This window comes from Nycticebus coucang, chromosome 1 (assembly GCF_027406575.1).
Source record: "Nycticebus coucang isolate mNycCou1 chromosome 1, mNycCou1.pri, whole genome shotgun sequence".
NCBI classification, from domain to species: domain Eukaryota; kingdom Metazoa; phylum Chordata; class Mammalia; order Primates; family Lorisidae; genus Nycticebus; species Nycticebus coucang.
Genome location: NC_069780.1, coordinates 148,626,536 through 148,652,474, shown reverse-complemented (window position 1 = coordinate 148,652,474; position 25,939 = coordinate 148,626,536). Strand labels below are relative to the sequence as shown.

At 37.8% G+C, this 25,939-nt stretch overlaps 1 protein-coding gene and 1 non-coding gene across 5 annotated transcripts in view; both read right to left on the bottom strand.

The window, feature by feature from the left end:
* LOC128584991 (cAMP-specific 3',5'-cyclic phosphodiesterase 4D) overlaps window positions 1-25,939 on the bottom strand; it is a 566,576-nt gene that overhangs the window by 308,766 nt on the left and 231,871 nt on the right. The window lies entirely within an intron of this gene.
* Window positions 9,982-10,088, bottom strand: LOC128592576 (U6 spliceosomal RNA). Its single transcript, XR_008381933.1, has one exon. It is a non-coding gene; the product is annotated as a U6 spliceosomal RNA (small nuclear RNA).

Sequence of the window (25,939 nt, the reverse complement as noted above, 5' to 3'; positions counted from 1 at the left end):
ATTGTTTGACCGTATTTTGTTTAAAAATGAATGGAAAGTTTAGGAATATCATGCCACATAGGGAACTCCTGCTACACTTAAAGACATTTACTTGTCAAGTTAAGCAATTTATATAAGGTGGAAATTATCTTTTCCTTGACAGTTTGGTAGAAGTTGTATATAGAACCCTCTGAGCCAGGGGTTTTGATGATTTTCATAGTCACTTACTTGGAATGTGTCTAAAATCCTAACTAGTGACTCAATTTGTCTAACAGCTATAGGTCTCCTCAAGTTTTTTTTTAATATCATGTGGAATCATGTTTTTTTAATTTGTGTACTTTTGCATAAAATAAAACTTTTCAAAGAAGCAATAATAAAGACGCTGCAGCTTTAAAAATCCATTATCATTCCCCTTCTCTTTCATGATTCTAAGGCCACACAGGCTTTAGGGTAGCTTCAAGACACAAGTAACTATTAAATACTTGAAATGTGGCTAGTCCAAGTCAAGATGTGTCAAAAAATGTAATGAATATACTCTGGATTTTGACAATGTAATATAAAAAATAGCTGGTAACAATTTCATATTAACATATTGAAATCATAATGTTTTTGTTTTACGCATACTAAGTTCAATAAAATATATTCATAAAATTAATTGCACTTATTTTTTAACTTTTAAAAATGTGGTCACTAATTCAAATTTAAAATTGTGTAGGGGATGTGTATTATATTTCCACTGGGTAGCACCGTCCTAAAGCGTTTGTCAGCTCTTCCCACACTATGCCCCGGGCTGCAGTTATTGACATATATGAAATCTCTGAAGCACCTATGATGATCAAAAAAGCAAATTCCTAAATAGCTGCATGATACTGGAAGCGCACATAATATTTGGGGGTCTCCATTGCTTTATCTTTAAAATAAAGGAACTGCTTGAGATGATTCCAAAATTCCTTTCCTATTCTCTCATATTTAAGTACTTTATCATTTCTTCAATAGATTCCAAATCCAGGGAATACAGCTCATGTGACAGCTCATCTCAGTTGAATAAATATTTCTGGAGCATCTATCATGTGCCAGATCCTGTGATGAAGTAATTTGACATCTAAACATCCTTCAATTTATTTAGCACTATTCTTTATTCTTGACAACTCTGAGAAATATCTATACAACGAATGCATGCATCATTATTCTGCTCTGTCTTATATATTTAATGCAAAAAGGAAAAAAGAAAAAATTCACACACACCCCAAGCTGGCTATAAATGAAACACTAAAAAAATAAATAAATAAATACATAAAAATTGAGTTGTGATTCTTTAGCAAAAACTCAAGTGGCTACACAACTAAATATTGTCTGAACCTGGCAGCTAAAAATGCTTTACTCCTTCTGAAAATGGAAAATGCACTGTATTTCTAAGTAAAGAGGAGTCCAATTTTAGCCATCTTTGTCCTCTTTGAGGCTTGCCTACGGCAATAATTAGCAACAGAACTTAGGGGACCCAGGGAAGGGGGAGGAAGATGAGCTACCTTGGGAAAGCAACAGCACAAAGCAAGAGAGCACGTGAAACCTGTCCTGGGAAAGCAGGTGGATCAGGGAGGCCAAAATACGGGAAACGGCACACCAGGAAACGGGAATCCAGCTGTATGCGCTTATGGAATGAAGTCTACTGTTACCGTAACACATTTTCACCCTCTACTTCAGTGAAGACTTCTAGAATTTTTCTAAATGTTTCTCAAAAATGCTTCTCCGATTTTGTTTGGGCTCTTAAAATTCATTTCGGTCTTCTTTCCAATATATAAGAGAAAGAAATAAACAGTCTGATCCATTAGAAAGAGTGTAGCACCAGCTCAACTTACAATTACCAAAATGTGGAAACAATCTAAGTGCCCACCAACCCAGGAATGGATTAATAAGTTGTGGTCTATGTACACCATCAAATACTATGCAGCCATTTAAAAAAGATGGAGACTTTACATCTTTTGTATTAACCTAGATGGAAGTGGAACACATTCTTCTTAGTAAAGCATCACAAGAATGGAGAAGCATGAATCCCATGTACTCAATTCTGATATGAGGACAATTAATAACCTAGTACATGGTGGTGGGTGGGGGAAGGGGAGAGCAGAGAGAAGGAAAGGGGAGGTCAGTGGGGGAAGGGAACAGCAGAGAGATGGAAGGAGGGAAGTGGGTGGGGGAAGGGAAGAAGGGAAGTCATGGTACGTGACTTACCTCTTGGGCTCTTGGGGGTGGGACACAATTATAATAGGGAACTTTACTTAACAAATGCAATCATTGTCACCTGGTTCTTTGTAGCCTCAATGAATTCCCAACAATGAAAAAAAAAAAAAAAGAAAGAAAGAAAGAAAGAGTATAGCACCAAGAGGCAGAAATTTGATTTCTGGTTTCAGAGCTGCTACAACTTGTGATGTGAAGTTGAACATGACACATGGTTTAATCTTTTCTGGTCTTTCTTTTCCTTTGAAAAATGAGGATAACAGTATTGTATTGGTTGCTAAGGGGATCATATGAGATAATGGTAAGGAAAACCGTTTACAAAATACAAATGTTCTATGAATGTATTTTACACATAATTATCAGATGTGTATTTAGATGTCACTAAAATCTAGTAATACTACGTGTATCTCAGATCCAAAAATGAAGACTAAGGAAAAAACATGCATAACAAAAATTACATCTGTTATTAGGAATAGCACAATATCCATAAAGTAACATTTAAAAGCATATGGTAAAGGTAGATTATATAGATGCTAAAGACAGACCAGCAGGATTTGAAGTCCAACTGCCACTCACTAGCTGTGTGATTTGGGGCCTATCACTTTACCGCTATATGTTTCAGTTTTCATTATCTGTAAAATGGGTATAATAATACCACATCCCTTGTGTTTGTTGTGAGGATTAAAGGACTTAATATACATAAAACACTAGAATGGTACTGGCAAACAGTGGGTAGTACATAAACGTAGCTGTTATTTGGGATTGGAGAGTGCATTCCACGATGCTTTAAACCAGTGGTTCTCAACCTTCCTAATGCCTCCTAATTTGTTGCAACTTCATAACTGTAATTTTCCTACTGTGACGAATCATAATGTAAATATCTGATATGCAGGATGTATTTTCATTGTTACGAAGGGGTCGCGACCCACAGGTTGAGAACTGCTGCTCTAGGCTAACTTCCTAGCTAGGATTTGTTTTATCTTGCTTGAAGATTAGCATGAATTTCCCACATACATATCAGATGTCAGAAGTCTCTCAAGTGAGTGCTGGGAAAACAAAGAAAAGTAACTTCAGGACATAACTCTCAAAAGGATAGCCTAGACGGATTACGATTTTCAAAAGGCTAAAAAAGAGGGCAAAACAAAATTACACTCACATGGACCTTGGTACCTATGTGGCTCTTTTTTGTTTTTATATTTTCTTTTTGTAGAGACAGAGTCTCACTGTACCACCCTCGTCAGACACTGAAACAAAAAATGTCATATATTTGCACTATGTTTTTAAAAATCCCTTTCACATCCATTACCTTATTAGAAGTTCAGGGTCATTAACAATAGACAATGAACTTACTTTCACCTTCACATATCTCTTTAAGGAATCAAGTCAATTGAATACTTGTACTGGAGAAAAAAGATGGGCTCTTGCCAAATCCTTTTTGGCAGCTCATAGCCTAAGCTTTTCATCTGAGCCAACTGCAGGCCTGGAACGGTCCAGAGGTGAGATTCGTCTGCTCAGCAGACCTTCTACCCCTGGTTGTGGCGGGACCGTGCCTTCAACATGCAACTGTTGGTGACAGGTAGATCACTGACTGTACCCCCCTTGCAAGAAGTCCAGGTTGGATGTTTGTCCAGAAAATCGGAATGTGTGGGGGCAGAGGAGACTGACCCATTGGAGCTTCCTCCGGGATTTTCCCATAGGCTCCACCCAATTGCATCATTTCATTGTTGGATTCAAAAGTGATTTTCCATGAGACAATATGCATTGGCAAGGAAAGTCTCTGGCTGTTTCTTCTCTAATCTGTCCAACTATTACTCAGCATTATTGATTCAGAGCCTCTAAATCAGGCAAATATAGCGCAGATGGGAATTCTATAGAATGTTTTTATGGATTCATCTGCTAGGAACCCCCCCGCCCCGCCCTACCCGCCACAACCTGTAGGAAAGAGTAAGGACATATAACTTTTAATGAGGCTGTAGCTAGAATGGTTGCTATAGGAAGAAACTATTCTCAGAAATTATATTGTCTGATCAAGCTTGTCTCTTTTGTCTAAATACTTATTGAAATCCTTAAATATGTTATGACAAGGGAATATGTTATGTTAAATACACATTAATCTTCAGATATGCTGGTCAGGATACTTTAGGTATCAAGATGTATAAAATTGAACACATTTGTATTCATTCTAGGATAAAATAAGATAACTTTAATATTTATTTCTTGACTTTGTGTTCTTTTACTTTGTTCCTTCTGTAATTCACACTTAAACCTTAGGGCTTACAAATGATGCCCTCAAAGAGAGGCTGATGGCAGCCTCTCTTTGTCTGTTTATTTGACAGCTAGATCAGTGCTTGAAACATAGTAGGTATTCAGAAAAACTCACAGAATAAATTAGTATCTGAGAAGTTTGGGTCTTTCTCACTACACTAACATTTTTCAGACATTAAGGAAATTGATAAATGTTAGCAACAGCAAAAATGTTTTATTTTCTAGGAACATAACACTAAATTATAATTGTGCAAAGTCAAAAAGTAATCTACAAATTAATTATAGAGCATTATTAATGAGTCAAAGTCATTCTATAAATAAATAATGCAGTACTTTTTTAAAGATTGTTGCTATTATGTGCAAGCCCTTAGGATGAAAACTTGGAGGCCCATTTTTAAAACATTCGTCTCATTAATTAATGAACAATATAAACAAATCATGCGAGCACTTCAGCCAAATATTACTCTTGAGAAATCAAAAAGACATATTACTAACAAAAGGTAAAAGTAGAGAGTACAATCTTGATTTAGAAAACTCATCCAAATGTCCTAATTTTCTGCAAAGGGTAGCATTTAATCAAAATCTGGTACAGAAGTGAAATAGACAATTGAAGCTAATTTCCCCTGGTAAGGTAAATATGACTCTTTCACTATTGTGAGATGGTTTAGACCCTGTCCCCAAACTGGCCCCAAGCAACCTGCTCTTGGTGGCCCACCTCCTTCTGCACCATTCTCTCCTGTACAGGGAAGGGGGAGTGCAGGAGAGAAGGGGAGTGTTTTAATGTTTTTCCACTCCCCACTGATGCTATTCAAATTTGTTCTCAGATACGCAACACTCACATAAATTCAAACCACCTTTCCCTGAGGTATGTGCCTTTTTGGTCTCACTGCTGTATTAAAAAAAGAAAACAAAAAACAAACAAAAAAAACACAACTATTTTTGTTTTCTTCTCCAAAGAAAGTTTAAGCCTCAGATGTCAGGAGGACAATGTCAGGAAGATAAAAGGTCTTCTCTGACATTGAAATTACTTATGCAGAGTCAGTCAACCAATTTAGCTAGGTTATTGCGGATACTGAAAGGCACTGCAGACTCACCATCTCCTCCATGCCTTTGAGTATGATCTGACACGCATTTCTGACTTCTTGATGGGACCTTATCCTGAAGACAATCGCCTCTTCAACCATATCCATCATTTTTTCCACCCAGCCCCTGCCCTTCCAGATAGTGCAGTTCCCAGTCTTGAGAAGTCCATCTTCACTGACCCTTCTGTCTCCTCACCCTACTGTAGAAGGTGAAATGACACGACTTTTCCAGAAGCTGTTTTCACCTCCATGAATTGTGCTTAAAATGAAAACACTACTCCCTCTTTGTGTTCCGTCCTTAGGGCTCTCATAACAAAGCACCAGAGAATGGGTGGCTTAAACAACGGAAACTTACTTTCTCATATCTGGAGACTAGAAGCCCAAGCTCAAGGTGTCAGCAGGGTCAAGTTCTTCTGGAGGCCGCTCTTCTTGGTTTGTACATGGCCATCTTCTCCCTTTGTTTTCACATGGTCCTGTGTGTTGTGTGTGCATTTGAATTGCCTTCTCTTCTATTCTTAGAAGTTGAAGTTCCTTCTCTAAGGGTGTAGGGCCCACCCTAATGAGCTCATTTTATATGAAACACCTTTCTAAAGGCTCTCTCTCTAAACACAGTCACATTCAGAGGTCCTGGGTGTAGGACTTCAGCATATGAATTTTGGTGGGATACAACTTCACCTCATAACACTTACATTTTCCTTATGGCACATGCTCTCAATCCAGAATGCCATTTTATTTTTCCCAGAATCATTTTGATAATCTATAGAAAAACTATTACATGGCCACAAACACATTCTTTAAAAAAGAAAAAGCACCTCTCTTCAGAATCCAAAGTTGTGCTGCCCCATGTTAATTTTCTCACTCCCATATTCAAGGCCTTCTACAACTTAAATTTATGTTTTCAAGTTCCCTTCCCTACAATTCCAGTAAACACAGTCACTCTGGATTAATCCATTTCCTACTTTTGTTGCTTCCACTTAGGTTTTTTTCTCTTCAGGAATAGCATTACCCTTCAATACTCTAATCAAATGCAGTTTACTTCACTGCCACTTTTGTCAGCCTCATACACACCTTGCAAATAACTATGATTCCTGCTTCCAAGAGCTACTGCTTATTAACCTGACTCTCCTATTTTATTCACCTTCCTCTGCCAATTTCCTAGTTTGCTCAACTGTAAGTATCTCCTAACAGCAGGCTCATCACACCATGAATGCTGAATAAATTATTCATTGAGTTGATTAAGGCCAGTCAATTTGACCTCAATTATTTGGGGGGTTAATATGATTAAATTATCCCAAACAATTATTTTTTTTGTTCTTGTTTTCATCACGTAAACATGACAGAAATAATGTTTTGATGACCACAAGCCAGTAATAATTGTTTTGATTGGTCACTTTTCTTCCCCAAATAATGTACATGTTTCACTTTAAATAGTTATAATGTGTAGGCATATACATATTTCATACAAAATGTTGGTGACATTCATGAAAACTGAGAGAAACACTATTAATTATCCACATTATAGGTTGGAAAACTTTGGGGTTCAATGTGAAGGATTGGCTTGCCTAATGTTTTGTAAGGACTTGCTTTAAGTTACTTTTGAAGTCCATATTATATGTAATATGCTATAAGAAAAACAATGCACTATTAAAGGATATATGCAAATCTTTAAGCTTGCAGGTCTTGTTTATGTTAATCCAAAGCTGAAAAGTCTTTATTGCTGCTTATGTGAATAATATGTATGAAAATAAATTTCTAATTTATTTTCCTCTCTACTTCACACTTCTCCAAGGATTATTCTGCATTTGACTGAAGATCTTAGTTCTTCCTCATCTCCCTGTCCTTGGGAAACTTTAACAAATTGACTGCAGGCTTTAATAGCCGTACATTAACATAGGTCAAATGTAACCAACAATTTGGCTAAGTCCTTTTTCCCATCTCCTTTATCCTTGCTGTCTTATTACAGAGACTAGAAAGCCAGATACTAACTTTCTTAATTCTCTTTGAATTAGGGACAACTGTTCGACATCATTCTGGCCAAGGAGATGTATGCTGAAGTCTTCTGGGTGTTTAGGGGAGGGCTTTTGTGCTTCTGGTATGTGAGGTAGATACAACTCAAACTTCCCTTCCCTCTCTGCCCCTCCCTGATCCCCTTCACTGTCTTTAACACAGACCTGATGTCTGGATTGCAGCAGTCATTTGACAAGATGAGGAACAGGAGAAGAAAACTGTGGGGATGCTGGCTCTCTACAAATGATGGTAACATCACACAGCGGCTGAAACATATCCAGCAGTCACCTATGTAAAAGGAAGCCCCACTTGTTCAAGTATTACAAGCCCAGGTTTCAAATGTACTTCATAAGCAAAATCCACAACTTCAGTTTTCTAGAAAGACCAAAAAGAAGCAAAGAAGAAAGAGTTGGCTGTTTTCATACCCATTGCCACTAAGGCACCTCCATTATCCTCTTTATATATGAAGGGTAGTATTTTTCTTTGCCTTTAGAGATTATTATTAACTATTTTCTGTATAGACTAAGAAGGGGGACAGTTACATTTAAAATTAGATGGAAAAGAAGTGCCTTGTGATCTGCTTTTCAAGAATGAAGATGGAGAACGGCATAGAATGTCCAGCTCTGTCTGCGTCCGTTTGGCATTCCCTGTGCAGAACACTTCATAACTGTGCTCTGTAGTTGGCAAAAATCTCATTCACTTCCAACAGAAATCCAGGAAGCTTAGTTAACTTTCTCCAGCTCATTATCAAAACAATTAAAATCAGCTGCTATAATACCACTTTTAGGGATTCAGATTTTGTAATTTAGGTAGCCCAAGGCAAGATTCATTCTTACGTAGAGATTTTATTCCAGTTGCCAAGTTCTAAAGTGGTCTAATTAAAGACTCCTCAGAGAGTCTTTCCTTGATCTGCTAAATACAAGATTCTTTAGTAAATAACCTGCTAGGGTTTTTTCTGGTAGGGATAATTTATCTGTGTTTTAAAGTCCTTAATTATATTTTACACATATCCTGAAACCCCAGAACAGTAATCTCATTAAGTAAATACAAAATTATATGTAATATGTTATAAGAAAAACAATGCAGTATTAAAGGATATATGCAAATCTTTAAGCTTGCAGGTCTTGTTTATGTTAATCCAAAGCTGTAAATCTTTATTGCTGCTTATGTGAATAGTACAGTTCCATGCTAAATTAGAGGGCTCTCTTTGGTACAAAGTTGACTTGTACAAGAATCATCACATCTGAGTGGTTCAAAATTTAATGGTATTCTTTCTTCCAAAGTCTGATAGCCTTTGCAGGATTGGCAACTTGTTGATAATACCAACTCTAGGGAAGGGATTAGGAGCAGACCATCTAGTGTACTTTATTTAAAGCTGTGCAGCTGTGTTTGTGCTGTCAGCGTACCAGTTACACTGTATTTGGCTCTTCGTCATGGGTATGCACACAGGGAAAGCCGATGCCTCCAACCCCCCTTGGGATCATCAGTGTTTTACTAAGGTTTGCTGGGAAAGCAGAACCTCATCAATATGGGAATATAACTTTAAGCAGGGCTTCTCCTCACCTCCCCATTCCCAGGGAAAAAAATCTTATTTTATTCTATTAGTTAATTACATTCTATAGCTATCTCTCATCAAAGAGATAAACCTATACATCAGTCAGTCCTTTGGAAGTATGATAGAAATCACCTCTTCTTGAAATGTGACTGGTACATATTTTTCCTTCCTCTTTCCCGAAACATACTCCCCACTCTTCTTTTCACTTAACGATTCCTATTTATCCTTCCTTTTTCAGCATAGATATTAATTCCTCCTGAAAGCTTTGATTTCCTACCCTCGTATTAATTGGTTCTTTCCTTCATGGACTTTTACTTCCCCTTCAATGCGCTTGATCTAATTATGCCCTTACTCACAGGCTGCCATGTTTGCTGTTTGTCTCCCCTGTTCCACTGCAAGGCTCATGAGAGCAGAAACCATGTCTGATATGTTCACACCGTGACCTCAGAGCTCAGCCCAGTCCTGGCACGGGTGCTCAGAGAACACCTGTAGTGACGATCTCAGATGCCTTCCTGTGCTCAGAGCATGGGAACCAGCCTAGAAGGGCAGCAGCAACAGGAACTGTTAGTAAAATGCCCATGTCACAGAGGAGACAGCCGTGGAGCCTGAGAAATGCCCGGAATCCAAGAAAAGGGAGGATGACAAAAGAATTATATCTATTTCACAGTCTTTGTCAGGGTCATTGTGGTGGCTATTAATATTTGCCACTGAAAATATATTTTTGTCCCTATATGTGGTCAATGCTTAGTCATTGTAATGGATTTGAACTACATAACTTACATTCATCACTTTTATCCGAGGACTAACTTAAAATAAAGAGAGGTGCAATAAAAAGAACAATGAGGGTTATTATTAGTTTCAAATATGGAAAGCTTCATGACTTTGTGTGTCACCCTTACGCAGGAGTCATGCTAATATTTTCTGTATTATTCCAATTTTAGTGTATGTGCAGCTGAAGCAAGCACTATTATTATTATTTAAAGATTCTGCAGTATTTTTAAGGTGTCTCCATTACAGGGATGAAAGAAGAATTGCTTCTTTAGAAAATATCTTTCTATAAAAGGACAAAGAAACTCCTGAAGATGGAAACAAGCTAGATGGCAGCAGACTGCCTTTCCATGTCCCTACGAATGAATGGATGTGAGCTTACTATCAGTCAGTGGCAGTATTCATATAAAAAATATACACGCTTTAAAAGACTCCAGAGTTGCATTCCTAAGCCACTTCCAGCCATTTGGAATTTTCCCCATCTTTGGAATTCTGAGAACAATGTTCTAAACTGGATGTTGATGACTCTAATCAGATAATTCATATTCATAAACTGAGGATAAAGAATAGACCAACTTCAGTGACACTGCTGAGAGAACAAATTGGCTCAAGAAGTAGCAGCGAAAACCAAAAAACAAACAAACAAACAAAAAAAACAAATGCTGCGAAGGCACTTCAAGGTAATCAATTTGGTTGTACTGCTTTTTGCTGTGACTGAAGAAAGCTAATTCGATCTCTGAAAGTAGCATCTTGCTGTCTGGAATTGGTGCTCAGAAGCTTCAGATAAACTATTCCAATGAACTTTAAGCTGTCCTTGACAGAAAGAAGGACACAACCAGCTCTGAGCCATTGGGGAAGGTATAATTTCACAAGGCCAGACAGCCAGGGAAAGTGATCCTTAGATGGAGTATTTTGTAGAAAAATATTTGCATTTTCCTCTCCCTTATCTATCAGTAACCTCAACAGAGAGAATTTTGGATCACTTATTTTTATTTATGACTATTATTATATCTTTGAAAATGTTCTTTGCTGTTGTTGTTAAAAGCAAGTATGGTTATTAAAAGTTTAGCTATGGTCCAAGCAGCCCAGCCTACAGAGCTTAGCTTACTAGCTACTTCTAAGGTATATGACCTTCAGCAAGCAGCTTGGCCATCCCACCCGTGTTTTCACCACTGTTTTACTCCCCCTATTAATAAAAAGGGGAGGGCAGTGATGACTGTTCACAGCACAGAATTGTTGTGAGGTTTTAACTAAATTACTACCGAAAATGCCCGGCACGAAGTCAGGTCTATTAAGCAGACTTAAGAAATAAATCTAAATATCATTTTTTCCTCTCTTTTCTGACCTTTCCTTCTTCCCCTGTCTTCTCCATCTTCCAAAGACCAGTCTTTAGAAGATCACCCTCCAGCCCCCAATTCCTGACAAAGTTCTGAGATCCGGCTGCCTGATACAAGACACAGCCCCAGTTAAGGAGTTAGTCTGTTCACTCCATACTCAGTTTATTTTAGACAGCAAATGTTCCCAAGGAAAAAGTTAGCTATGTCTAGTTGCTTATTTATAATTTCTTCAGGTCTTCCTTTTTTATAATTTATGGTGAGCAGATTCTATGCAGGAACATATAGAAAGAACAAAGGCTTTGACTTTGGGAAGGAATGTGTGTGAGGGACAGAAGAAGGGGAGATGAAGAAAGAGAGGAAGGTCTCAAAACCCCAAATCAGCCACTTTATTAAACCAGCCTATTCTAAGCTTGCCCAATTCTTGGGTAAAACAAATTTATTTCTTGTTAATTGTCAACTGGTAATTTTCATTGTTTTTAAAAACATTTTTAAAAACCATTTTTAAAGACATAGGTACATATGAAAAGCATTTATATGTGGAGAGAAGGGAACACTTTTACACTGCTGGTGGGACTGCAAACTAGTACAACCTTTCTGGAAGGAAGTATGGAGAAACGTCAAAGCACTCAAGCTAGACCTCCCATTTGATCCTGCAATCCCATTACTGGGCATCTACCCAGAAGGAAAGAAATCCTTTTATCATAAGGACACTTGTATTAGACTGTTTATTGCAGCTCAATTTACAATCGCCAAAATGTGGAAACAGCCTAAATGCCCACCAACCCGGGAATGGATTAACAAGCTGTGGTATATGTATACCATGGAATACTATTCAGCCATTAAAAAAAATGGAGACTTTACATCCTTCGTATTAACCTGGATAGACGTGGAAGACATTATTCTTAGTAATGCATCACAAGAATGGAGAAGCATGAATCCTATGTACTCAATTTTGATATGAGGACAATTAATGACAATTATGGTTATGGGGGGGAAACAGAAAGAGGGAAGGAGGGAGGTGGGTGGGGCCTTGGTGGGTGTCACACTTTATGGGGGCAAGACATGATTGCAAGAAGGACTTTACCTAACAATTGCAATCAGTGTAACCTGGCTTATTGTACCCTCAATGAATCCCCAACAATAAAAAAAAAAAAAAAGAAAGAAAGAAAAAAAAATGATTGTTACAAATAGCAGTAGTCGTCAACATATAACAATTTAGTGGTACTTACCACGTGACTAGCACTGTGGTAAGCATTTATGTGACTATCTTACCAAATATCCACAAAACCCTTATGACTTTGGTATTATTATTTTAATTTACAGAGGATGACACTGAGGCAGAGAGCATATACAGCTAGTAACTAGTAGAATCAGCTAATAAGCCATGAACCTATCTGTTGTGACTACAGACTTCTATGCCTCTCTTGGGTGAGCAGCAGAACTCCGTAGGAGCTGCCCAGGATTCTACTAGACCACACAGTATGACGTCAGAAGGTCATTTTTCCCCACCAAAGTGAGTTGGGGAATTTTGAATGGGCAAGAGGAAGTTTTAAGAGGCCACCTGTGGCATTAGTTTAGAGATAGCAATGGCATGGGAGGTTCCCCGTCTTGTGAATCCTCTTACTAACATTTTTCATTCCCATCTAAGGCTGTCAGAAAACACATGAGTATAAATTGTTTTTCTTGGGTATTGAGAAGGCTATTGGAGAGAAGAGACTTGGGGAAGTTCATAGATTAAATAACAAAGAACCACTGGTTTCATATATGACGTTACGCAAATATCAAAGATGACATCTCAAGAATTATTTAACATTCCATTAGTCTATGACCTCCCCCGCAATTTTGCTTCCCATCATAACTTTATATTTCTATATCATTCCACAAATAACATATCTTCTTTGATTCTCACAGTCAACATGTATGGTGATTAAGTAAGATCACAACGGTCCTGCTTTCTAGAGGAACATAAGGCTTTATAGGGCTCAGCAGAAACATAACCCCAACTCAGCATCTAGGCCCCCAATCTTGCCAATAATGACTTTCATCAATCCAAAAGCTCTTCTGCTATATACACTCTATGGTTTTCTTAGTGAAAACAGTCTTCTCAGTGAACTAAATTCTGCATAGGAAACTAAAGGCTCAGCAGCAAACATTCTAGTTTAGTGTATCTTAGCAATCATTTACATTTATATCTAAAGCTGCTGGTTATCTGAAGAGTGTCTGGGTAAGCAGTCCTGAGAGACACATGTCATTAGCTCATGTTCCTAAATTCTTTCTGTGAGGAAGGCAGAGGATGGTATTTGAATTCAAGATAATTGAAGTATGGTAGATGTAAAAGGGGGTGATTGGGATGCTCCTCACGAACTCTAGCTCAAGTATGCAATTGCCAAGTCCCCAAGGAAGAAGATAAGGGAAAAAATGCCCAGTTTGAACAGAACGGCTAGATACAACTTTTTGTTTACTTATATTCTTACAAATTATTTACTGGTATGGCAACACTTAATGAAAGTCTATTTCGTGGTCCTTAATGGTATTAGCATAATTTATAGAAAAAATCCTCAGAAAATCAAAAATAATGTGAATATAAGAAATATGTTATGAAAATATCTTATGAAATATATTATAAAACTTTTGTCTGTTATGTAACTAGTGCTAACTTTACAACCATTTAGGTTTCTGATGGTGATAATATATTTATCTTACCATTGCTTTTCCAAATCCCAAGTCCTTTTTTTATAGAAATGTAGCTTCAACTAGAAGGCAAGTCTTACTTTTTATAGAATGCAAACAGAGCTCCAGACGGTGATAAGCCTCACTACAGGTTTCTTTGAATCCCTCTGGACCATACATTATGGATATAAGAATAACTAAGACATGTATCCAAGTACATATATTTTTAAATTCTAAATTTGGTTTGATTTTTTCTGATCAAGCTAAAAATGAGCCATTTGAGCATCAAATTATGTATTTTCCTAAATATTTCATATTTTCTCAAGGTCATTTTCCCTAGCAATCAAAAATGGGAGATGATAGAAGGCAATTAAATATATTTTAAGCATTTCAAATAGTGTTCTATAGGAGATTAGTTGCAGCATGTAAAAGGTGATAAATCAAATATAGATAACATGTGAAGGGAGGGGTGTATTCTGTAGTAAAAGAAGTTTGAGGTAGAAATTTAACAAAGTTAGAACAGTTGTTCAGTAATTCTCAGTGCCTTTAATATGCAAATTAGTGGCTATTGTTCAGAAAGGTCACATAGTATGTATCTCTCTTAAAACTATTTAAACAAGAATTCAAGGTACTTGATTCTAATATGAAGGCAATAGAAGATCTAATACAAGGTGTGGGGTGGAGGAATGAGGGAGCAGGGAGAGGGGAGGAGGGAGAAGGATGGGGAGTCATGGTTTGTGGCACACCTCTTGGGGATAGGACACAATTATAAGAAGGACTTTTTGTAACCTAATTCTTTGTACCATCAATGAATCCCAAACAATAAAAAAGAAAAAAGAAACTAAACATAGAGTAAGTATTTTGGAGAGCACTTGCAGGCACTTGGTGGGTCATATGGACTTCAGTTCAACAGAACTGAATTCCTGTTACAGCTCAGAGAGCTACATGACTTTAAGAGGGTGACTGAAACACTCTATGCCTCAGTGTCTGGGCTTTGGTCTCTTGAACTTAACAAAAGGTCATTCAATTCAAAAACATTAGGAAAACTGCATTATATTCTTGATATTCAAAAGGATCTTCATTAATCCTGTAAATCACTATTGTCACTCTTCAATTTACTTTTCCCTTAGAAAATTTAGTTGAAATAAAAAACTGAGGGGATTGAGGAAGATGGCTAACCAGAGACCAGAGACACCAACTGCCAGATTATCTCAAAAAGAAGGAAATGCTTTAGATGAAAAAAAGAAACAAATGCAGATCAGGTATAATTCTGAGGGAAAGGTACCAGAACCTACAAGAGATTTCATGGGAAGAAGTTGCAGAGCAGAATAAGGAGGAGCAAGACACTAGCAGAGGCGGGGGAGGGAGGTCTGTGAGGGTTGGGGTCTAGTGAAAGGGTAGGCAGAGTGGTTTGTTTGTCCTGCCCTCATATCTCTGGCAGTCAGAAGGCTTCTGAGCTGCTGGAGAGCCTCTCTACCCTCACAAGCCCCCAAATTGCTGTCACCAGGGAACTGGGGGCTTCTTAAAAACAAAGCATCAGCCTGCCAGGCTGAGGCACTTCCAGTCACCAAAAACCTGAGCAGAGACGGCAGGTGCCATATTACTTCTCCAGCCACTATGCACGTTTGTCCTCTCCATGGGGCTTCAGCCCTCCATTTTCATCTTGCTCATTCCTACCAGACATTTCCCAGCTCTGGCCCTGACTGCAGGAGCCATAGGGAACCAGCGAATTCCCAGTGGGAACTGTATGACTACAGAGGCTGAACATAACAGGTAGGTGGCCTTCCAAAGAAGAGGATGGTGATGTAGAGTGCTAGCTTTCCTCCATTTAGACTCTTTTCCTCTATTTCCCCTGCCCTGCCCATGGCTGTTGGTGGAGATGCTTGAACTGGGGATCTCAGGTATGCTATTTACCCTTTGTTGGAGCTTTCATACAGAGTGGGGTTCAAATCTTTTATCTTAAATACCTGCAGAGAACTAAGGGATGCTCAAACTGTGAACTCCCAGCTTACTGGCCCTCCCTGGTAGTACCTGCCCAGCTACTCTATCAGAGCAGGGCACATCTTGAAGCAGAAGCACATCAAACCTGTCTAAACTCCCCATATGCAACTTGGGAACAGTGAGCTTCTCCCTGGAACAATCAGGGACTGATCTTTCAGAACTGGGAACAGGCTTGCAGGCCAGATGCAGTACTGCCAGGACATGACATCGTTGCTTTGGGAACAGACAGGAGATTTGTGAACTAATCTTAGAAGGTGAGTGAACCTTTACTGGCAGAACTAATGAGAGCACAATGCAGGTCCCAGCCACAACACACTCACAGAGCCCTCTGCCCACAGCAAGAAAGCCATGCCCTCAACCCAGAGCAGCATCCTGGACAGGGACACTCCTAGCCTATGGCACCATTGCTGAGCTCAGTCAGTTTGAGCTCCCGCTTGATGCTTCTGGCAGACACTGTAAGGAGACTGCATATCAGGGGAGGGGGCAAGGGGGCAAAACCTGCTTCTAACAGTCAGATTATGAGTCTCAGATAGCCCCACCTCCACAAACAGACTTTGCCATGGTGTGAGCCCACTTCAGCTCCTCTCTGGTGCCTTTCCCCTAAAGGCTGGGAGCAGACCTTTGACCCTACCAAAACAGCTATCTTACCAGCTTTTGTGGAGCTGGAGAGTAGGCTTACTCAATCCAACCCAGCCCAGCCTCACTCCCTTGCTGACCTCTGCTGTACTGTAGAATAGTAAGGACAAGCCTGGAAGTTCCAGGGACCCACCCACCACCTGGGGCACTTGAGTGCTTCTCCTGAGGGGCTAAAGCTAGCAAAAGGTCCCCAAAACAACACTGCAGGTTGTTCCTTCTGACAAGCACTACCTATTGACAAGAAGGCCAATTTACATCATGAATCATACAGGGTGTGGTTGATTCTTGTCCACAAGCACCACTGATTCTCTCATAGATTAAACTGGGTGTGCCAATACTTAATTCTTTCAGGAAGACCACTGAACAGGGGTTGGGGGAAAGCATTTCAAAGACCTCCATCTTCCCTTCCCAAAGAGAGAAGGGAATTTGTCTGCATACACAGCTCACAACTGCTACAGCCTACAAACAACTAACAACTGAGAAAAACACCATACTACAGCTATCTATAACCAACATGTCCATCCAGAACTGAGACCATAATCAAAGTATCTAAAGCAAAGCCAAAGTTTCTTACACAACATATGCTACAGAGAGTCCCTTATAAGTGAGGGGGTAAGGAAAAAAAAATCCTAATCTAAAAAAGAAAATCCAAAAATAAGCTGCTCATATGAGAAAGAGAAATCCAGAAGTTTAAAAAAATCAGAGCAAAAGGACACCCCCCAAAATGAACACTGACTCTCTAGTAATGGATATTAACCAAATGAAAAATATTAAAATGACAGATAAAGAATTCCAAATATGGATCGTAAGGAAGGTCAATAAAATCCAAGAGAAAATGGCAAACAAGCTCAAAGAAACCAGGAAAATAATTCAGAAAATGAATGAAAAATTCACTTAAGAGATCAATATATTAAAAATAATAGAACCTCTGGAAACAAAAAATTCATTTAATGAAATGTAAAACAGTAGAACATTTTAAGAATAGATTAGAACAGGCAGAAGAAAATCTCAGAGCTTGAAGATAATTCTTTTGAATTAATTCAGTCAGTCAAAATAAAGAACTGAGAATTAAGAGGAATGAACAAAGCCTATAACAAATATGTATGGGATTTCAGAATCACAGACATCCCTAAGGGTGAAGAGGAAAACACATAAGGGCAAAAAACATATTTGATGGAAAAATTGAGAAAAATTTCTCAGGTCTTGCCAGAAATTTAGATACAGGTATAATCAATCAATTCAATGAACACCTGGGATTCGTTGCAATAACCAAGATACACAGTCATTAGACTGGCCAAAGCCAACACAAAGGAGGAAACATTGCAAGCTGTGGGGCAAAAACACCACATTAACTTATAAGGGAAAACCCATGAGGCTAACTGTAGACTTCTCAATTGAGAATTTACAACCTTGAAGAGATTGGGGTTCCATCTTCAGACTTCTTAAATGGAAAAACTGACAGCCTAGAATTTTGTATTCTGCAAAAATAAGTTTCATATATATAGGACAAATAAAGACTTTTCCAGACAAGCAAACACTGAGAACATTTTTCGAACTCAGACCTGCTCTGCAGAAAATACTCAGAGCTGCATTATACATGGATTAGCACAATAGAAACCCACCAGATTAAAACCATCCAAAAGCTAAAGCTCAGAGCTAAAAAGAAAAAAAAGAAATAAGGTACTGCCTAACAGGATGAACAGAATAGCACGCCAAATATCAATTCCATCAATTAATATGAATGGTCTGAATGGATCACTCAAGAGACACAGGCTGAATAAAGTGATGAAAAAATACCGCTCAAATATTTACTGTCTTCGGGGACACACATCTGATTCACAAGGACTCGGACAGATTAAAGATGAAGGTGTGGGAAAAAGTATTCCATGGCAGTGGAAACCAAAAGAAAGCAGGTATAGCTATCTTCATGTCAGATAAAATTGACTTTAAATCCACAATAGTAAAGAAAGAAAATATGGCCATTATATAATGATAATGGGAGCAATTCCACAAGAATACATAACAAAAATGCTTATGCACATAACACAGCAGTGCGCCTAGATTCATAAAGTAAATAATACTAGATGTAAGGAAAGAGATAAACAGCGGCATCATAATTGCCAGGGACTTCAACACCCCACTGGTAGACCTGGACAGATCATTCAAGCAGAAAACAAATAAAGAAACACTGGACTTAAACAGGACTCTGTAACAAATGGGTCTAACAGACATTTACAAAATATTTTACCAAAACATACTGAATATACATTCTTCTTATCAGCACATGAAACATTCTCTAAGACTGATTATATTGTAGGAAACAAAAAATGTCCAAATAATTTTAAAAACATATAAATCATACCATGTATCTTCTTAGACTGCGGTGGAATGATACTAGAAATCAGCTCTAAGAGAAATACTCTATTTTATACAAAGTCATGGAAACATGCTGCTGAATAATTATTGGGTCAATAAAGGAAATCAATAAAGGAAATTAAAAGATTCCTCAAACTAAACAACAAAGGGGACAAAAGCTACAAAAATGTATGGAATTCAGAAAAACCCATCCTAAGGGGAAAATTCACAGCCTGGATATCTATGTTAAAAAGACAAAAAGATCACAAAATAAAAATCTAATGACATGTTTCAAGGAACTAGAAAAGAAAGAGCAAAATAAACCCAAAGCCAGCAAAAGAAAAGAAATAACTAAGATCTGGGAAGAACTAAAGGAAGTGACAAACAAAATAATAAAGTGACAACCAATTAATAAAACAAAAAGTTGGTTCTTTGAAAAAATAAACAAAATTGATAGATTTCTTGCTAGATTAACCAAGAATGGAAAGGACCCAAATAAGCCCAATCAGAAATGAAAAAGAACATACTACAACTGATACCACAGAAATACAAAATAAAGTCTGTGAATCTATGAAAATCTCTAAGCACATAAACTCAAAAAGTAAGAGGAAATAGACAAATTCCTGGAAACACACAAACTCCTAAGACTCAATCAGGAAGAAACAGAACTAAATAGACCAATAACGAGCAACACAATTGAAGCAGCAATAAAAAATCTTTCAACAACCACAACAGCAAAGCCCCGGACCAGATGGGGTTCACAGCCAAATTTTAGCAGACCTATAAAGAAGAGCTGGTACCCATAATATAGATATTATTCCATAACATTGAGGAGGGAATCCTCCCCAACTCATTCTACCAAGCTAGTATCACTTCTTTCATACTCAAGCCAAGAAAGGACACAACAAATAAAGGAAACTACAGACCAATATCCTTTATAACTACAGATCCAAATTCCTCAATAAAAACCAGGAAACCAAATTCAAGAGCATATCAAAAAAAATCTACCATGACTAATTGGGCTCCATCTCAAGGACACAAGGATTGTTCAGTATCAAAGACACAATACCTTTCACAGTAACAACAAAGAAAATAAATTAACTAGGAATATATTAAACTAAGGAGGCAAAAAACCTTTATAGGGAGAACTATGAAAGACTGAGGAAAGAAATGGCAGAAAATATAAGCAGATGGAAAAACATATGCTCATGGATTAGCAGAATAAATATTGTTAAAATGGCCATACTAACCAAAGTGATTTACAGATTCAATGCCATCATCCAATGTCATTTTTAGCAGATCAAGAAAAAATAATTATATGCATTATATGGAACCAGAATAAACTCCAAATAGCCAGTGCAACCTTGCATAATAAGAACATATCAGGAGGCATCACTTTATCAGACTTCAAACTATACTACAAGACTATACTAACCAAAACAGCATGGTATTGGCATAAAAACAGAGACATATACCTATGGATCAGAACAAAGGACTCAGAGATAAAACCATTCTCATATTCCATCTGATCTTTGACAATGCAGACAAAAGCATACACTCAGGAAAAGATTCCTGTTCAATAAAAAGTGCAAGGAAAACTGGATAACCACATGTAAAAGACTGAAACAGGATCCGCACCTCTCAACTGCTCAATTGCACTGCTTAATAAAATTAATTCGTAATGGAAAAAAAAAAAAAAGACTTAAATCTAAAGCATGAAAGTATACAATTTTAGAAGAAAACATGAGTCTCACTTTGTCATCTTTGTAGAGTGCTGTGGCTCACAGCAACCTGAAACCGTTGGGCTTAAGCGATTCTCCTGTCTCAGCCTCCCAGGTAGCTGGGACTACAGGTGCCTGCCACAACACCCAGCTATTTTTTTAGAAATGGGGTCTCGCACTTGCTCAGGCTGGTCTCGAACCTGTGACCTCAGGCAATCTACCTGCCTCTACTTCCTGGAGTGCTAGTATTACAGGCATGAGCCACCACCATGCCCAGCCTAGAAAAACTTTTACACATATTGGCCTAGGGAAAGAATTTATGAAAAAGACCACCAAAACAATCACAGCAACAACAAAAATAAACAAAGGTGACCTGATCAAATTAGAAAGTTTCTGCATAGCTAAGGACACAATCAATAGAGTAAATAGACAAAATGGGAAAAAAAATATTTGCATGCTATCATTTTGATAAAGGGCTGATAACCAGAATCTACAAAGAACTTAAGCAAATCAGAAAGAAAAAATCAAACAACTCCATTAAAAAGTGAGCAACAGTCAAATGAAGATCATCTGATGGCCAACATACACATGCAAAAATGCTCAGTGTTGCTAATCATCAGGGTAATGCAAATCAAAACCACAATGAGATATCACCTAACTCTAGTAAGAATGGTTCTTATCAAAAAGTCCCAAAACAACAGAAGGTGGCATGGATATGTAGAGAAAGGAACTCTTACACATTGTTGGTGAGAATGCAGGCTGGCACAATCTCTATGGAAAATAGTGTGGAGATTCCTCAAAGAACTAAAAGAAGACCTACCATTTGATCCAGCAAGCCCACTACTAGGTATTTGCTCAAAGGAAAAAGTCATTTTATCAGAAAGACACCTGCACTTGAATGTTTATTGCAGCACAATTCACAGTTGCAAAGATGTGGATCAACCCAAGTGCCCACTATTTCATGAGTAGGTTAACAAAATGTGGTATATGTATACTACAGAATACTATTCAACCATGGAAAAGGATGAATTAAGGCTTCTATAACAATTACAATGGAACTGGAGATCATTATCCTAACTGAAGTATCTAAAGAATGGAAAAATACACCATGTGTACCCACCATTAAACTGGAACAAACTGATGAGAACTTGTGTGCACAGAGGGAAGTAAAACTCAGTGCAAATCAAGCGGGGGGAAGGCAAGAGAGAAGGTCAAAACCCCTACCTAACAAATATAATAAACACTATTTGGGTGATGGGCACACTTATAACCCTGACACAAGCATAATGTAAAGAAAAACATTTGTACCCCTTAATATTTTGAAATAAAAACATCTTCTCGTTGGTGTTTTGACGTTTGTTACTTTAAAGAAACGTGTGCAGTCTTCTTGCCTTCTCTGGAGTATCATTGCCATCAGGATCCCCTGTTTGCCAACATTTTAATTCTCCTTCAATGAGAAATTTTGCACTGACTGGCACACTCTATTTAAAACTCCATTTCCCCCCCTAGAAACAAGCACATGTTAGACCGTAGTGGCCTTGTTCGCAGAATTTTCTTTCATTTGTCACTTTTAATTCCATATTTTGCATCATTTTATAAGAATTAATAATAATCATTTTTTTAAGTTTTCTTTTTTATCACTTCTATTTTCTAGATCAGTGCTGTCTAAAAGAAATATAAAGTAAACCACAAATGGGAGCCATACATGCAATTTTAAATTTTCTAAAAGTCATACTATAGACCTTGCCTGTGTCTGCCCAGATCCAGCAGTTTTCCACGCAGCCAGCATCCCTTCAGACGTGCCACACACCCACAGAGGGGACATGGGCAGAAAGCCAGTGGCCAGGCTCAGGCTGGGGCTGCTGCTTTTGGCATTGCTCCTACCCATGAAGACATCTCTAGGTAGTTTGTTTTGAAGTTGAAGAGAATGACCTTGGGGGAACTGAGAATTAATTCAGAACTTAATGACGTGGATTTATTCAAATCGAACGACTGCTGTAACACTTTCAAGTAACTTCTCTCAGAGTACCCTGGCTGCCCCAGATCCAAGTAATATCACCACCAAGGACTCTCAGTCAACAGCAAGACCAGTTTCCTCATTGTCTTGCTCTCTCTTCTACATTTCTACTATTAAGAGACTCAGGCCTAGAAACATCTATATTTCTAAACCCAAACCACACCGTCTAGAAGTTCAATGTAGTAAGGAAAACAGATCTTCATTGAATCTACAATTTCCACACCTCCTTTTATTAGCAAAGACAATATTTTTTTGCAGTTTTGTATTTTTATTTCAAATTAATATGAGGGTACAAATTTTTAGATTACATTGTTCTCATTTCCAAGGTAAAGTTCCAGTTCTAAAAGAACCCCTCACCCAGGAGGCAGGCTACACACCCTCACATTGTGCCCCTTAGGTGAGATCCCACCAAATGCCCTCCCTCCTTCTGCCAATTGTCCTCCTCTCTCCCGCCTTTCTCCTCTCTCCCTCCTCCCTCTTCACCCCTACTAGATTATATTTGTGTTTTATTGTTCATATGAGCATGTAATTGTTTACATATTGGTTTTATATTAGTATAGAGTACACTGGATATTTATTTTTCCATTCTTGGGATACTTTACTAAGAAGAATGTGTTTCAATTCTATCCAGGTAAACATAAAAGATGGAATGTCTCCATCTTTTTATGGCCGAATAGTACTGCACGGTATACATTTACCACAATTTGTTGATCCATTCGTGGGTTGATGGCATTTGGGTTGCTACCATGACTTAGCAATTGTGAACTGACCTGCAGTAAACATTCTGTTGCAAATTATCTTTGTGGAAAAATAATTTTTGTTCTTCTGGGTAGATATCTAGTAATAGGATTGCTGAATCAAGTGGAGGGTTAACTTTTAGTTCTTTGAAGATTCTCCATACATCTTTCCATAAAGGTTGTTCCCTTTTCTCCACATTCAACATCTGCTGTTTGGGGACTTTGTAATGTGGGCTAATCTAACTGGAGTTAGATGACATCTCAGAGTGGTTTTGATTTGCATTTCTCTGATGATTAAAGACAATGAGCCATTCTTCCGCCATCTTCAGAGGTTTGTTGGCCATTCTTCCGCCATTTTCAGAGGTTTCTGTTCAAGTCTCTTGCCCACATAGAAATGGGGTTGTTTGCTCTTTTCCTGTTGATTAATTTGAGTTCTCTATAGAGTCTAGTTATTAGACCTTCGTCAGCTTCATAACACGCAGAAATCTTCTCCCATTCTGAAGATGGTCTGTTTTCTTTGGTTGTAGTCTCCTTAGCTGTGCAGAAGCTTTTTAGCTTGATCAAATTCCAGTAATTTATTTTTGGTGTTGCTGCAATTGTCAGGGTCTTCCTCATAAAATCTTTTCCCAGGCCAATATCCTCGAGGATTTTCCCCACACTCTTTTCTAGAATTTATTGTTTTATATCTCAAATTTAAATCCTTTATCCAGTGATAATCATTTTTTGTCAATGGTGAGAAGTGCAGGTCCAGTTTCAGTCTTCTACATGTGGCTAATCAGATCTCCCAGCACCATTTGTTAAATAAGGCTTCTTTTCTCCAGTGCACGCTTTTGTTAGGCTTATCAAAGATCAAATGATGGAATATGCTGGTTCATCTCTAGGTTCTCTATTCTATTCCATAGATGTACATCTTTATTTTTGTAACACAGACAATACAGAGAACCCAAACTGATTGGTTTAAAGAACATGTGAAGGGTTTGACTAGATGATGGATTGCCAGTATTATGTCTGCTGGAGTTTCATGGACAAGAGGAAGAGAGGCAACATTCAAAATTAGATAAACATGATTTCCTGGAACGTGGCTTAAGAAATATGAACGCTTAAAACTACCTTGAAAACAAGAACAGATTTTATTTTTTCTATCTTTGTCTAGAAATAAAGAATAGGATGGAGATTCAGTTGTCATTTGGTTCATTAGTTCTGTAAGGCCTTTAAAACAGGTAATATAAAAAGCTTCCACGATTCTGTTTTTATGTACATTAGAAGGAACTTCCAGGTGTTACTGTAAATCTTCAGTGCATTATTTCAGCAATACTAACTTAATTACTCTAGATGACATTTTACATTGCTAAGCTATCACTGTTGGGAACTGAACTCCTTTTTCTCTGAGGCTTTGGATGTAACATTGCATTTGACCTTTTCTGTGGTAATTGAAATACAGGATTGGAATCTCACCCAAGTGCAAGGATCATGAGTAACTCTTGCATTTCCTCATAGAGGCACATGGTAGGCTTTTCCTGGCACCTATTTCCATTCAACAAAAGCACCAGATCCATTTACCTAAACGGATTCCAAAGAATAGATAGAATTGCATTGACTTCCGCTAATTTCAAAGGGGTTTTTATTTCTGAATATGTTGAATACTTTTTATAAGTTAAGGAATGATCTGTTTTGAAGGCAAAATCACAAATCTTGAAAATAAAAAGGCAAAAATGTGAAGGAGCCAAAAGCGTTAACTAGAAACCAGTTACTAGAAATGAGATATCCATGTTTCCTGGTAAAAGCATGTATGTATGTTTGGCATAAATACCATCTATTTCAAAGGGTCATTCTTTTCTTTTCTTTTTTGTCTTCATTTTTTTTTAATAGTGGACATTAGAAAAAAGCAGAATATCAGTCTTATTTCATAAATAGGTTATCTATTCATACTTATGCTTATTTTTAATGGGTAGAAATTTACAGCCTATTCTTATGAATACTAATGGCTAACACGAGCTGACTGCTTACTGTATGCCAGGCCCTGGTTTAAGGGGTTACATGTATTATCTCATTTAACACTACAGAACGCTAATCATAGGTATAGAGCCACCTGAAGGAAAGTACATTTAAGAAATTTAATAAATGCCATGTGAGTCACCAATGGCAGAACTGGGATTCAAACTCAGGAATCTCTGCTCATTCAAGAAGCTAAACTACTTACTTTAAATGCATTATATTGTAAATATTCCCTTTTAAGGTAATGATTTTGAGTTAATCCGAATTACATAATTAAAAGCAATTCCCATATTTCTTCTGACTTTTTCTCTAAAGTTCTTAGAGATGGACTTAGGGATGGACCTTTGCAATACATGGTTTTATATTTAGCATACCCTCTCATTTTATTTCACTCCTAGATGCATCCTAAAAAAGATTCAGCTTCTCCCCTTATCTTTGACAAATAGCAGATCTACTACACATGGTGCCTCTTATCCGCATCCTTTCCCCAGGGCTTGCATTCATCCTGGCACTGTCACTTTGTGATCTAGTGGCTCTTGGAGAAGACAAATGCCTGTCTTCTTTGAACTATTACTAACC